The following is a 13,516-nucleotide window of genomic DNA, read 5'->3' as shown; positions in this document are numbered from 1 at the left end:
AAGAAATTCAGGTGATTTTTGAATATTGGTGTTGTAGAATATTAAGATGTGTTACATTCTTTTATGCTGTGAGATATTTGTTTAATGATGCAAAGATATGTTGCATTCTTTTATGTTGCATTTGTTTAACTTTGTAAAGCTGTGTTACTTTGCCTGCCTAAAACACCTGATTGGTTTAATAAAGAGCTGAACGGCAAGTAGCTAGGCAGGGGAGGGCTAGGCAGGGCTGGCAGGCAGAGAGAATAAATAGAAGGAGAAATCTAGGCAAGAGGGTGAGGAACAAGAGAGGGAGAGGCAGATGCCAGGGGCCAGCCACCCAGCCATACAACCAGCCACAGAGTAAGAAGGAAAGAAAGCTATATAGAATAAAGAAAGATAAAAAGCCCAGAGGCAAAACATAATTAAAGAGAAACAGGACAGTTTAAGTTAGAAAAGTTGGCTTGAAATAAGCCAAGCTAAGGCCAGGCATTCGTAAGTAAGAATAAGTCTCCATCTATTTATTTGGGATCTGGGTAGCAGGCCCCCAAAGAGTAAAAAAGCCAACTACAATTGGTTTTGTATCCTGCAATTTTACTGAATTTGTTAGCTCTAACATTTTTAAAATGATTTTAAGACTTTCTTTATATAGAATCTTGCTATGTACAAACAATGGTGATTTTTATTTCTTTCTTAGTTAGAATTTTTTTTTTGCATTCAGATGACTTGAATTATTTTATTTTTCTAGAGTGAGTGTTCTTATTACTAATTTACATTCCCACCAAGAGCGTGAAGGGCTCTCTTTCTCCACATCCTTGCTTCTACATACTGTTTTTTGTCCTTTTGGTACTTCTAGGTTTTAACTGATACTTAGTTGCATGAAGCCTCCAGGAACCTGTCCTTTACAGTTCAGGTATTTCCATTCTGGGTCTGCTTCCCACAGAGGTCTCTGCGAGTTACTTCTGTCCAGGTCACTTTGGGATGTCTCTGTTTATTTGTGTGTCTCTCTCATCTTCAGGCAGAGGTTTGTCCCATGACTTTATATATTTTACAGATGCAAAAGAACCACTGACTTTTCAGCCAAACTAGCCTTTTACTGTTATTTTAGAGTGACAACTTTAAAACTCCTTTAGAAACCAATAGTAGGATTTCAGAAAAGGGGGCACTTAGGCTGTTTTAGGGTGGGTTCTTCTGGGGCTCCCAACCACCTGCTCTGCATTATTCTCAGACACTGTACTTGCTATTCGGAAAAGGTTTTAAGACAAATTCACCAGTGTCCCCTTCAACTAGACAAGCCCACATAAAAATTGAATGCAGCCAGAGTATCCAAGTATGCTTCACGAGAATGCTTTTATCCATCTTAATGACTACTTACATCTAGCTTCTCTTTATATTTCCCAAACATTTCTAGAAGAAACAAGTGTTTATGTGTGTGTCAACAGAAGAAAAAGAAAAAATGTTGACTTCATGTTATTACATTATGGGAACAGAAATCCATCTGCCTTCATATTTTTAAATTTTCTACTAAAGCTGAGTCTGCAAGTGTTCACACAGAACAAGGTGCTCTGCGGTGAACATTTCCTGTACAGAGAGAGTAAGGAGATCAAAATCTGAGGATGTTTTGCTTCCTTAGTTTCACTTTCATCTAGTGTTTTATGGATAGAGAAGAAACAGTAGACTATGAATGTGTTTAATTGTGTTCTATATAGTGGTAAAGAATGCATGTTTTGACCTTAGACACGTGGAAAAGGAGCTAGGACAACATTAATAAGTGATATTCACAAAGCTTTCAAAGCACCTGTTCTTTTGAGTGGTGAATTATTGTTTTTATTTAAATGTTTCCATTCAATAAATTTTGAAAGGCTGGGTAGTGGTGGTGCACACCTTTAGTCCCAGCACTCAGGAGGGAGGCAGAGGCAGGCAAATTTCTGAAAGTTCGAGGCCAGCGTGGACTACAGAGTGAGTTCCAGGAAAGGTGCAAATCTTCACAGAGAAACCCTGTCTCAAAAAACAAGACAAAACAAAACAAAACAAAAAACCCAAAAACAAAAAAAAACCCAAAAAACCCCAAAACAAAACAAAAATCAATAAATTTTGATCACATTCTTTCTTTCCCACCTTCCTACCCACTCAACTTCATGTTCTTACTTTCTCTCTTTGGGTGGTGAGTTATAAAAGATTTGGCATGTTTTAATGTTATTCTATCATATATTCATTGATAACAGATATCTTGATTATGGATCCTTTCTCAGTAGGAAAAACATGAAGTTGGCAGTTACGGTGACTTATTTAAAAATCCTCATTTTGCTACTTTCTAATTTGGCCAAAAACAGTTTTGTCATCTGCAAAATGGTGACATCTACCTCATGGTACAGTAAAGATTAATGAGGACTAACAAGGGATCTAACCATATGTATCATGCTTGGCTGTGATTGCCAGGTCAAGTAGTGATTGATGCTGTTATAACAAGCGTCTATTAATGTCCACATATTATAGCTCGATTTAGATTCAGAATCTTAAGATGTGTATAAGCCTGAACTGAAAGTGACTGATGAAATGATTCCCATGCATTGTATAATAGCAAAATTCCATGGTGATTTTACTGGTGTTGAATATTAGGTAATGTTAATTTTCATTCATGTTTTGTTATGATTCATTAACTAGAGGTATTTATCTGAATGAGCTTTTGGCATCTACGTCACACACATAAAAGTGTCAGCATAAAGTAAAGTGCAATCTGTTGATCATGACAATAATTTTTTACTCTTTTGAGATGCAGTCATATATCCCTTCATAGGGTCTGAGAGAAGCACCCTTAGGCAATTCCATTATTTTGAATATCGTAGAATACGTTTGTCTGAACTAAGATGGCTACTTCATTGGGCAATTTAATCTGTTGCATATACAGTGTGTTGACTGAATCATTTTCATGGGGCATATGAGTATCATCTTACAGAAACATTAAGCATATTTTCTCTTGGGCTGCAGAGATAGATCTGTGGTTAAGAGCATGTACTTTTTGTAGAGAATCTGAGTTCAATTTCCAGCATCCACTTGGGATGTCTCGCAACCACCTTCAACTCCAGTTCCAGGAGATCTTCTGGCCTCCACAGGCACCTGTTCTCTCTCTCTCTCTCTCTCTCTCTCTCTCTCTCTCTCTCTCTCTCTCTCTCTCTCTCTCTCACACACACACACACACCCCAAATATAATCAATCTTTTAAAAAAGTAGCTTTCTTTTTTTAAAATAATGTTTTCTGTTAATCAGGGAAGATTTGAAAATTGGATTCTTTTCTATTTTGATTTTGGAATAATGAAGATTTTGTACACTAAGTTGAATCAGGGTGAAAGATTTTATAATATACCTTTAATTCTAAGGAAATAACATTTTTAAATCTTTTCTCTTTAAGCAAATGCGCCCAGGGAGACAAATGATAAACACAAAACCAACTACCTCATGGGATAATGAGAATCAATTAGAATCAGACACCGCACTCCACACAGAGGAATACAGTGCCATGGGAATTTAAATGAATGAAAACATGATGATTATAATGTTAACAACGATGAACACTGTTTAACAGTTATTTGAATTAAGTAGACTGAGCTTGCCTACTGATAGATAAGTGTTCAATAAGTACATAAACATAGCCAGAGCCATTTTATAACTTTATGAAACACATTTATACTAATGAAGTTGCAGACAAGCTGACTGTTCCATAAGTGAGTCATATTTTCTGGCATATCCCACTTACATAATTTGAAATGTTTCTATTCAACAGTGTCAAAGGTCCTTGTGTGTTACCCAGTGAATGTAAACTAAGGACACAGTACTAAACCATGTACTATTTTCCAGGGGGCCACAGTCTTCAAACCATGATTTGCGATCTCATTTTGAGACAACATAACTGAACATGGGGGTTATGAAAAGTTTTGCAACAGTAGAAAGTTTCTGAATATGCAATGACGAAAAATTAATTCCAATTATGTAATGAATCTAAAGTGTTTCTGACAGTCTATACCTGAGTGGCAGCTCATGGCTTCACCTTGGCCTTGGTTCTGAGCATACAGCATCCACTTTTCACTATTCATGTTGCCACACAACACCAATAGCCACTGCCTGAAGCACCTCAGCTCAGACTTGAGACCACACATATTATAAATTGTAGTGGAAACAAAGTGGTTTAATTATGGAAAACAAATATATCAAATCAGTATGTCTTTGTATTGTACTGCATTAGAATGTTTGACTTTAAAACTTGTTGCAACACCTGAGTTGAGTTTCATAAAAAAGAAAACATTAAGTGAATTTTGGCTTTGGATTATAATAGAATTTCCAGCAACTACTGAGATAGCCCTAAACATACATCTGCCATTTTGTACTATGCATATATATGTATAGGCACATACATACACATGCGCATGTGCAAAGTGACATCCTCAGCATTAATGGTTCTAAAATTGAAGTATCAATCCATTCAGGAAAACTATAAAGATGTTCTACATCTTTGTACTAAATATTCAGCCAAGAACTAATCTTTTATTTAAAAAAATCAACAAGCACATCTATCTCATTAGTATGCAAATTTGCTGTCATTTTTTTAATGAAAGACAAAATTATACACATACCAAAGAAATGCTTGTAAATAAATGTCTTTATGATTTCTGACCAGTAAGTGTTTAATTTGTGCATCCATTTTATAAGCTGTGAAAAGGGGTTACTAATGGGAAAAGGTTAAGGAATCCTTTGCTAGGGATTTCTCCTTGGCTGCAGACTCGGGAGTGGACAAGGAATTTCAGCACGATGTAACATGTGCCATTGAAAGATAAAGTGAGCACTAACGAGTGTACACAAAGACATGAAAGCAGGGATGAAGATGCTGGGGAGCACACAGATGATGGTGGAAGCCCCGAAAATGGTGATGTCCGTGGCATTTGAGGAAACACCACACACCAAAGCACAGAGGCAAGAGGGGCACAGTGTGCTCATAGACCTGCACATTTTAATTGTCGCTGAAAGATTAAATGTCGCACAGTTAAGAGATGTTGATGGTGAGATATGTGGTGGGAGTCAAACCGTGAGTAAATCTATAACTTAGGGAGCTGGTGTTCGGTGACGTGCTGTAAACTCCTCTCCGAGTGAAATGCTGTAGTTTGTAGTGCTTTCCCATTTCTGTGCGGTAAATATTCCCACAGGTCTGGCTTCATGCTACCAATAATCAAGTGAGAGGCTTGCAAAAATTCTTGGATATCTGTGAATTGGCTCTTGGGTTTAGTGAGACTATGGATCTTATTTTAAATCCGATGATGTAGTAGAGTTCCTCTGACATGGTGCCAGAGACCAAAGAAGCATGCAGCCTCCTTATTGTTCTGATGGGGGAGGGGGAAGTACAGGTCTTCACTCAGCTTCCATGGAAACTGGAGAGTAGTAGAAGGTCTTGTTATTACTGCATGTGCATTGGAATTCAAACTTCCAATTATCCTGCTCTGACAGCACCCAGGTTGGGGCGGGGGAAGCTTTCTGTTCCTGTATGTGATCCTCTGATACCACTCTGGACGGTGGTTACTGTCAAATATGGATGGGAATCCTGCCTTCCTGCTCCATGTTCCCTGACACTCCAGCAGAAGGCAGACCTGTGACAACCAGGAGGAAGCATATTCTAGTTGCCTCTTCACTTTTGCTGGGAGGTTTGGGGCATTACCATAGTTTTCTCTGTTATGTATGGTTGGTGGTAGTTTTCCTGTTTTGTTAGGCTACCACTCTGGGGGGACTTCAGCTAGAGATACACTTTCTTGTTGCTCACAGCACTCAATTATTTCAAGTCGTTGGATTCTTTGGTGCTTTAAATGTTAGATTCTACAAATATTCTTACCTTTCGTGAAAAGGTTACCTAGAAAGCCAACAGGTAGGAATGCAGAGTTTTTAATTTCAAAATTTGAGAAAAAAAAAACCAAAAGTAAGAACAGCTCACAGATGTATTCTTGGGAGTTGGGTTGTTGTCAGAGGCCAGCTCCCACCTGTTGAAGAGTTCTTGGAGGGAGGAGAGAAGAATGAGGAAGTATTAGATAGAAACATAGTCCTAGATGAAGAGAAAAACAGAGACACAGGATAGCTTGGGGAGGGACATGGGTCAATACCCAGTTACCCTGAGTTTAATTATGATGGGCTTTTTATACATCAGCAAGGGGAGGAGCAAAAGACCTCCCCTTTCAAGGTAGGGGTTTAAAGTATCAACAAATGTAGACACTTCAAAATATCTGGTAACAACACCCTTGGCCAAATCATCCCATTATGCATCCCTGCTGGGTAAAGCAAGCTCAGACTTTCTGACCTTGAGTAAGGCCTAACTAGGGAGCCCCTGTGGGCCCCCACAGGTTGTCCTGTCAATGTGGTGCTGCTGACAAAATTCAAGATGCATGAAGGGGTTAGGACCAGCATTTAAGGCCTCCTCCCACACTGTAGGTTTTGAGGCAAGCATCACACTATTCACTGTGAGTTTGCCTCTAGCTTACAGTTTTCCTACTTCGGCCTACTGAGTGCTGAGATTACAAACATGCATCGTCCTGCATCACCAGACACTGAAGTTCTTACAACATTCTGAAAACAGCGGCTTCAGATACCTTCTCCAGGGAAGAGCACCGTGGATGCGAAGTGCAGCAGGTTTGAACATGGATCTCAGGATTCTTCCACTGCAAAGGGTCTGCTCATCCGCTAGTCCCCTTAAGAAAAGACGTGGGTGTGTGTGCAAGTGGAAGAAGATGTGAGGATGTCACTTACTGCACATACAGAACGCATCTATTGAAGTAGCTTGGGCACATTTACATTGTGCCCAGCACCCTGTGAATTCCATCATCAGCTATACATAAAATTGCTTGAATATTTAGCCCAAACAATTTTTGTATATTTTTGAAAGTTCTCAGGAAAAAGAAGGCGTTGTCTTTATTTAGGCAAGATTTGTGGACTTGCTAATTTATAACATAAGGCACTTAAAATAGAATTTTTTTTAAATTAAATTTTCAGGTTAGCAAACAAAGCAATGGGTTTCATTTCATTTTGATATGTGCCGTTATCTGCTGCTCTTCCTGGTTCCTTTCTCTCACTGTCCTCCCCATCCTCCTCTGGCTACTTCCTTTCCTGTCTTCCTCCACATTGTTCCTTCTTTTACTTTCATGACATACATATTACATTTTTTTCTCTTTTTAGAATTTTAAGAACAATTTGAAACTCAAGTAATGAAATACAAAATTTGCCCACACGTATTTTAATCTAACTCCACTGTGCACTTGTCTATATACAAGAAGTCATAATTATTCCTTGAGAAAAACATTCATTTTAGAAACATGTTGGTGCTGGGGAGAGCCTTAATAAGCAGTAGCAGCCCTGAAATGAATCCTGGAAATTACAAAATGTATAATTCTACATGGTTTTATTATAGAGATAGGTCGATTGCATATGACTCAAAAGCAAATACATTTTGGGAGGGGCATCTCAATAAAGTTTTATATGGAAAAAAACTATATGAAAATATACATCCTGAAAAGGTTAACTAGTTCATCACTTGGCCCCTGTGAACCTGGAGTGGAACAGGTCTATTCTGCTGTAGGGAGGGGGTGATGAGGGAACTAGGCAGCATAACTGGAAGCTTCTGGTACAAACTTGTTTCTCAGTGGGGAATCACGCAGATGAAATTGACTCATTATGTCTTCATCTACTTATGCTCTTGGCTAGTTCCACTGGGGGCTCCAGCAACAACAAAAACCAATGTAATGTTTGTTCCCAAGCACTGTTTTCATTAACATTGGTGGGTGTGAACTGTAAACAGTGAAGGGGAAATCATTTTCCTTCGTACTTTCCAGAAAGTGCAAACTGAGGGAATTATGAAATAGAAATGTTTCTTTGCTTCGAAGGACGTGTTGCTTATTATTCCTGGGAAGATTTTCACTTATGGGTTAATGGCTAAAGACTCGATCTTTTAATATTCATTTATATTCAAACTGAGTCACATACTTTTTGCTGGTAGCAGTTGGTGTAGGTGAAAATGAAATGACACACAGAGACACACTGTTAGGAAGTCTCTTGGCTAATAAGACAAGATTAAACATATAAGAAAGATTGACGCTTGGTGAGGGTTCGAATGAACATCTACCCACCTGTTTAATTTGTACAATGCCTGAGACAAAATTAACTCTTTTGGCTTAAACTTGATGCGCAAATTTGATACTTGTTTCTTTAAACCTTAAGTCCCTTCTTCTTTGTGTCGGATCCCAAATCTGTGCAAGCCCTGCTGCTAGCTAGGGGAAGTTCAGAACACCGAGAGGAGAGGGAAGTGGTGGCTCTGATGGTACCAAAGGAGTGACACTCAAGCCACGGGAGGAGGGAGAGGGCAGACATGCAGCACTGATACTTTCTACAATTGCAGTGCATTGAGATTCCAGCTTCATCCGCTCTCCTGCCCCACTCAGACTCCTCCAACCAAAAGTACCAGGTTGTTTTCTCTGTTCATTTTTGTTTTTAATTTTGTAAACCATTTTAGTGAAAACTGTGTTTCTAAGGTGGAAAAATTTAGACCTGGTGCCTGAGTTTTGATTTCCATGGCAGCCAAATTCATGGTATGGTCTCAAACAGTTATCTTACCCTGCCATCTTTTTTTCCTTGCCTACAGGGAGAAGTGGCCCGTGTTTTAACTGGTTAATGTAGACTAAGAACTTTCAGATTTATAGGAATTGATGTCCTTGAATGTTAACTGAATCTTTCCAGGAGACAGAAATTCTGTTTTCTACACAGAGCCCAACTTTGTTCTTTTTTGACCTTTTGCCGTATTCCGGCATTTAATGACCTTCATTTGCAATGAGATTTTCCTTGTAAATAGAATCTAAGCTGCTTTCAGCCTGTTCCTGCTCCACTAGAGAGAAGAAACACGCAGATACGATTCTCCACTGCATAACTGAACCCTCACCCCACTGTGTAGAAAAGATCAGATGCTTGCAAGTCTTAAAATACTCAGTGCTATTTCAATGTTGTGGTACAATTTAAGGCAAACGATGCTTATTAAAAAATAATTCAAGCTTATCAGCTGTTGAGAAAAAGATTATTTGGTAGACTACCATCTTTAAATTTTTAATCATGTTTGTTTAAGCTCCATGCAAGCTACAAACTGGCAATTTTCAGCCATCTTTCTCATCAGCAGATGCAAGTCAGCAGGTGGAGGTCTCAGCCTGAGATTTCATAGATATGGGGAATCTGAGATTTGATTGTTTGGACACCAGGGAGAATATTTGGAGACAAAAGGAAGCTGGGATATTATGGAATGCTATTCTTTCTTTCAAGTTCAAAATGAACCAGTATGCTGATTGCACCCAGAGTGAAGGAAACCTTCCTTGTGACTAGCTTCAGAAATGCTTATGCTACCAGGGCACTGATGGCCTGGGTAGGCAGAACTGATTGGAATCCAGAAGAGATCCATATGGTTAAACCAGTCCCTCAAACTTCCCTCCTTTTCACATGAAGTGGTGGTGACTTTTGAGCAACATTATTAGAAAAACAAAACAAAACAAAAAACACAAGCAAAAAATCAACTCACTATAGAGACATTTTGTTTAGGATGTTACCCAAAGGTCAAAATTAGTTCAGTCTTCCTCTTAGTTCCTGATCAAGATAGAGATGGGAGTTAAATGTGCCTTGCACAGCACTCTTTCCTGCTGAGGAACTGAGTTGGCTGTCGCCAGGCAGTCCTGTCCAGCTCACCCTGCCTATTCTGAATTTGAAACAACTACCTGACATTGAAAATGGGTTCCATTCTCACATTTCTTTTGTCACCATAGAGAATTAAAAAGATAATTTGTATTCATATTTTAGATGCTGGTCTGCTTCTAGTTAACAAGGAATCTGAAATCTACTGTCTGCACTGGTTTTTAAAACAGAACTATTCATATGTAACATTTAAAATGGGCCCAAAGAGAAAGTGATTACATATCGCCTAAAGTGTCTATACTTAAGAGACAAGGCTGAATATTGTGGAGATAGGATGGAGAAGTAGGGGGAAACCTGGCTTGGGGCTAGAAGCTTACTTAGTGCTCGAGTCAATGTTTATTACCTTTATGACTTTGGAAAAGTGACGCTCATTGTTCTATGCTTGTGACCTCATTTGTAATATGGGGGAAGTAAGGTTTAACTTAGCTGCTGCATGATTTAAATTGGAAAGAGCATGTGCTCTGATTGGCGTTCTTGTCTGTTTATCCCGTCACCTTTGTCATTAATGACTAACCTAACATTTATTGGGCGCTCTAGTCCTAAGCAGCACCGCTCAACACACCCAACACTACAGCTGTGCCCTGGGAGGTGACTAGACACTTAGCCAAAGCTAAAGAAATTTGACAGCAAAAGTGCATGCAAGTCCTTGATTGCTTTTGTTTTTAAAATAAAATAGCTATTTAACCTCCATTTTCATCCAATTGGCTGCTGCTGCACTGTTAAATCAGAATGATACATAGGTTATGCAGTAGAGGTAAGTGTTTGGAATAATGCTTATAAAACTTATATTAAAACTTTAGGTTACTTCCCCAAATTAGTTTACTAAACAAAGGGAAGGCATATATTAATAATTTGCTTATACAACTTGTTTATCATGTAAAATGAGTTTGTAGTCCTACAGCTTCTACATAAAATATTCTGTATATTAGCTCTTAGAGAATCTGTTTTAAATAAACATTCCCTATTTTTTCCACACAAATTTTGTTTGTGAACCTGCTGTGATGAAACTTGTGAGTCATTTCAACGGTAGTTACACAACTTTTAAGACTGTACACACTACACACTTCACACAGTGCTGTTTTCATAACCGACAGTACTTAGAGGAGTAAATACATGTCTGCAACATAAAAAGCATTTTCACTACTAGGCAGAGAACACCCGTTTGAGAGATTCACTTGGCTGGTTAACTGGATTTCATAGGCTCATGCTGTGTCCTGGGTAATACACACTGAGTCAAAGGTACTCCTTTGTGTCAGAAAAATATTCTACATGTTTTATCTATAATCTCACCATATACAACATTAGAGTGTAGTGAAAATATTTTGGTGTTTTAATAATGGTAGTTTTGAGCAGGCTTACAAAGACAACATATGCAGTTGGTAAAAACCGTGCTCTTTTTATGCATGCTGGTAACTTTTCAAGAAAGATCCTTACCATCTTTTGATCAATGTGATGAAAACTCAGATCCCTTTGAGCTTATAAATGACCTCCTTAGCTAGATAGAATGTATAAATAAGCAAACAAATTGCTGGATCCAAATTAGCTGAAATGTTTAAGACTACGACCAATCACTGTGTACAAGAACTGTCACCAATCTCATTTTAATTTCTTCTGAGTTTTGTTCTTCATTAACCTTCAAAAAGGAAGGAAAATAACCTTGAATTTTAAAAATTCTGTGTATTTAGTATCTTTGCTAAGCATTGTCAAGGATCTTGGAGTTGTTGGTATTGTTCTGTGAGTGGCATTGTTTCTCAAAAACCATTTAAACTCAGCTACATGTGGATTTAATAGAAAAAAAATGTGCATTACTCCTTCAAGTAACAACTGTATTCATGAACTCTAAAAAATAACCCTCTGTCTCCTGGTGGAGTAGTCTGGAGACAACGTTCAGAAATGACACCTCAGATGGAGGAGGAGAAGAAGGACGAACAAGTCACCAGCAGCCTTGGACCTCAAGTGGCTGAAGGAGTCGCTATTCGGTGTCTGCCACATCTTTGCATCCTTTAATGGCACCTTTGTCTACTGAACGGATCTTTCCAGCAGGGAAACCATCTACCGAGTGACTGGTGGAACGAAGGTAAAGAAAGCCTGACCGAGGTGAGTCCTCTCCATATGCAGTCAGGTTGGCTGCCCAGAATGTGGGCCAGAGGTGTAAGGAGCCGCCTTACATGAAGGTAAAGAAAGGCTGACGGAGGTGAGTCCTCTCCATATGCAGCCATATTGGCTGCCCAGAATGTGGGCCAGAGGTGTAAGGAGCTGCCCTACATATCAAACTCCGAACCACAGGAGGAAACAGGACCAAGACCCCCTGGACCTGGAGCCCAGTCAGCCCTCAGAGCTCCTGTTCACTCAGGGATGAAGATTGGGAGGATTGGGGATGTCACCTCCAACCCCTCTGATAGCATTCAAGGGAAGGGGGAGTTGCTGTGGTCACCGTCTATGAACAGGACTTTTCAAATTATTTTCCGTTAATAAATTGCTTTGGGTAAGAAAAAAAAACTCACAAAAAACAAAGCAAACCCTCTACTACTGTATGACTGCTTGTGGATAATATGAGCATTTATTAAGACCAACAATTTTATCAAAAAGTCATGGAATAAAAATAGAAATCAAAAGAACCCTTGCCCAAGTGCTAAAACTTGCAATTTTTTTTTTTACTCATTTTTGTTTCAAATGAAGATAGTTTCTGGATAATTCAAATCAATACAAAATTCAACCGCCAAATTTAAAGTTTCCTATAATTTCACCTCATAGGCTATTTACTCTTATTGTTTTGGAATATTTATCCTGATCTTTAAATTCTGAATATGAAAGTACATTTAATCATAGTTTGAATTTAAGATATGCATTTTACTTAGTTTGTGGATCACTTTCCATGGTAATGTAAAAGAGTGCTAGCTCTATTACTCCTGGGCTTATGTCAAGGTAATGAAGTCTGTATGCAAAAGAAATGTGCTCATCTTCAATGTTATACTCACTATTCACAAGAGCTAAGTCAAGGAATCAGCCTAGATGACAAGCAACAGGTGAATGGGTGAAGAAAACACGGTAGATAAACCTAATGGGCTGTCATTTATTCATACAAGGAATGAGATTAGATTGTTTGTATGAATGTCAATGAAACCAGAGATTATGGTTAGTAAAATAAGCCACACTCAAAGCAACAATTATTGCATGTTTTCTCATTAAATAAATGAAATAGCCAAGTAGTGGTGGCACACACCTTTAATCCCAGCACTCAGGAGGCAGAGCCAGGATCTCTATGAGTTCGAGGCCAGCCTGGTCTACAGATTGAGTTCCAGGACAAGCTCCAAAGCTAAAGAGAAACACTGTCTCAAAAAAACGAAAAAAGAAAAGAGAGAGAGAGAGGTTTGCTAATAGGGAAGCAAAAAATAATTAGGTAGGGAGAAAAATGGAAGGTAAGGGAGGAGAGAAGACAGAGTGAACACAGCTAAACCATGATTCGCACATGTGCGGAAATGTCACAGGGCAATGCCTTGTGTGCAGTTGAGATGCTAGTAATTAGGACTGAAGAGCATTTAGGACACATAATTCCAGTGCTTGATCTTTCTGAGACCAAATTTAATGTTTTCCACAAGGACATTCCTTTAATGTTCTTTGCTGTGATGCTTCAGTAAACATCTTTGCACACACCTTTGTCCCATTATTCTGTTAAGTGTGTTTTCAGAAAAAAAAAAGTCCCTGGCCCTGACACTCTGTAAGTCTGAAAGATATTCCTGAGAATTTCCAAACTTTATTTTCATAAAAATACACCAAGTTTTCTTTTTTTT

General features: G+C 38.6%; 1 pseudogene; it reads left to right on the top strand.

Moving 5' to 3' along the window:
• Positions 1-11,606: 11,606 nt before the first annotated feature.
• Positions 11,607-12,197, top strand: LOC131904470 (small ribosomal subunit protein uS11-like; annotated as a pseudogene).
• The last annotated feature ends 1,319 nt before the right edge of the window (positions 12,198-13,516 follow it).

Source organism: Peromyscus eremicus, chromosome 2 (assembly GCF_949786415.1).
Source record: "Peromyscus eremicus chromosome 2, PerEre_H2_v1, whole genome shotgun sequence".
NCBI classification, from domain to species: domain Eukaryota; kingdom Metazoa; phylum Chordata; class Mammalia; order Rodentia; family Cricetidae; genus Peromyscus; species Peromyscus eremicus.
The sequence above is the reverse complement of the archived record's forward strand: the minus strand, read 5'-3'. Positions and strand labels throughout refer to the sequence as shown.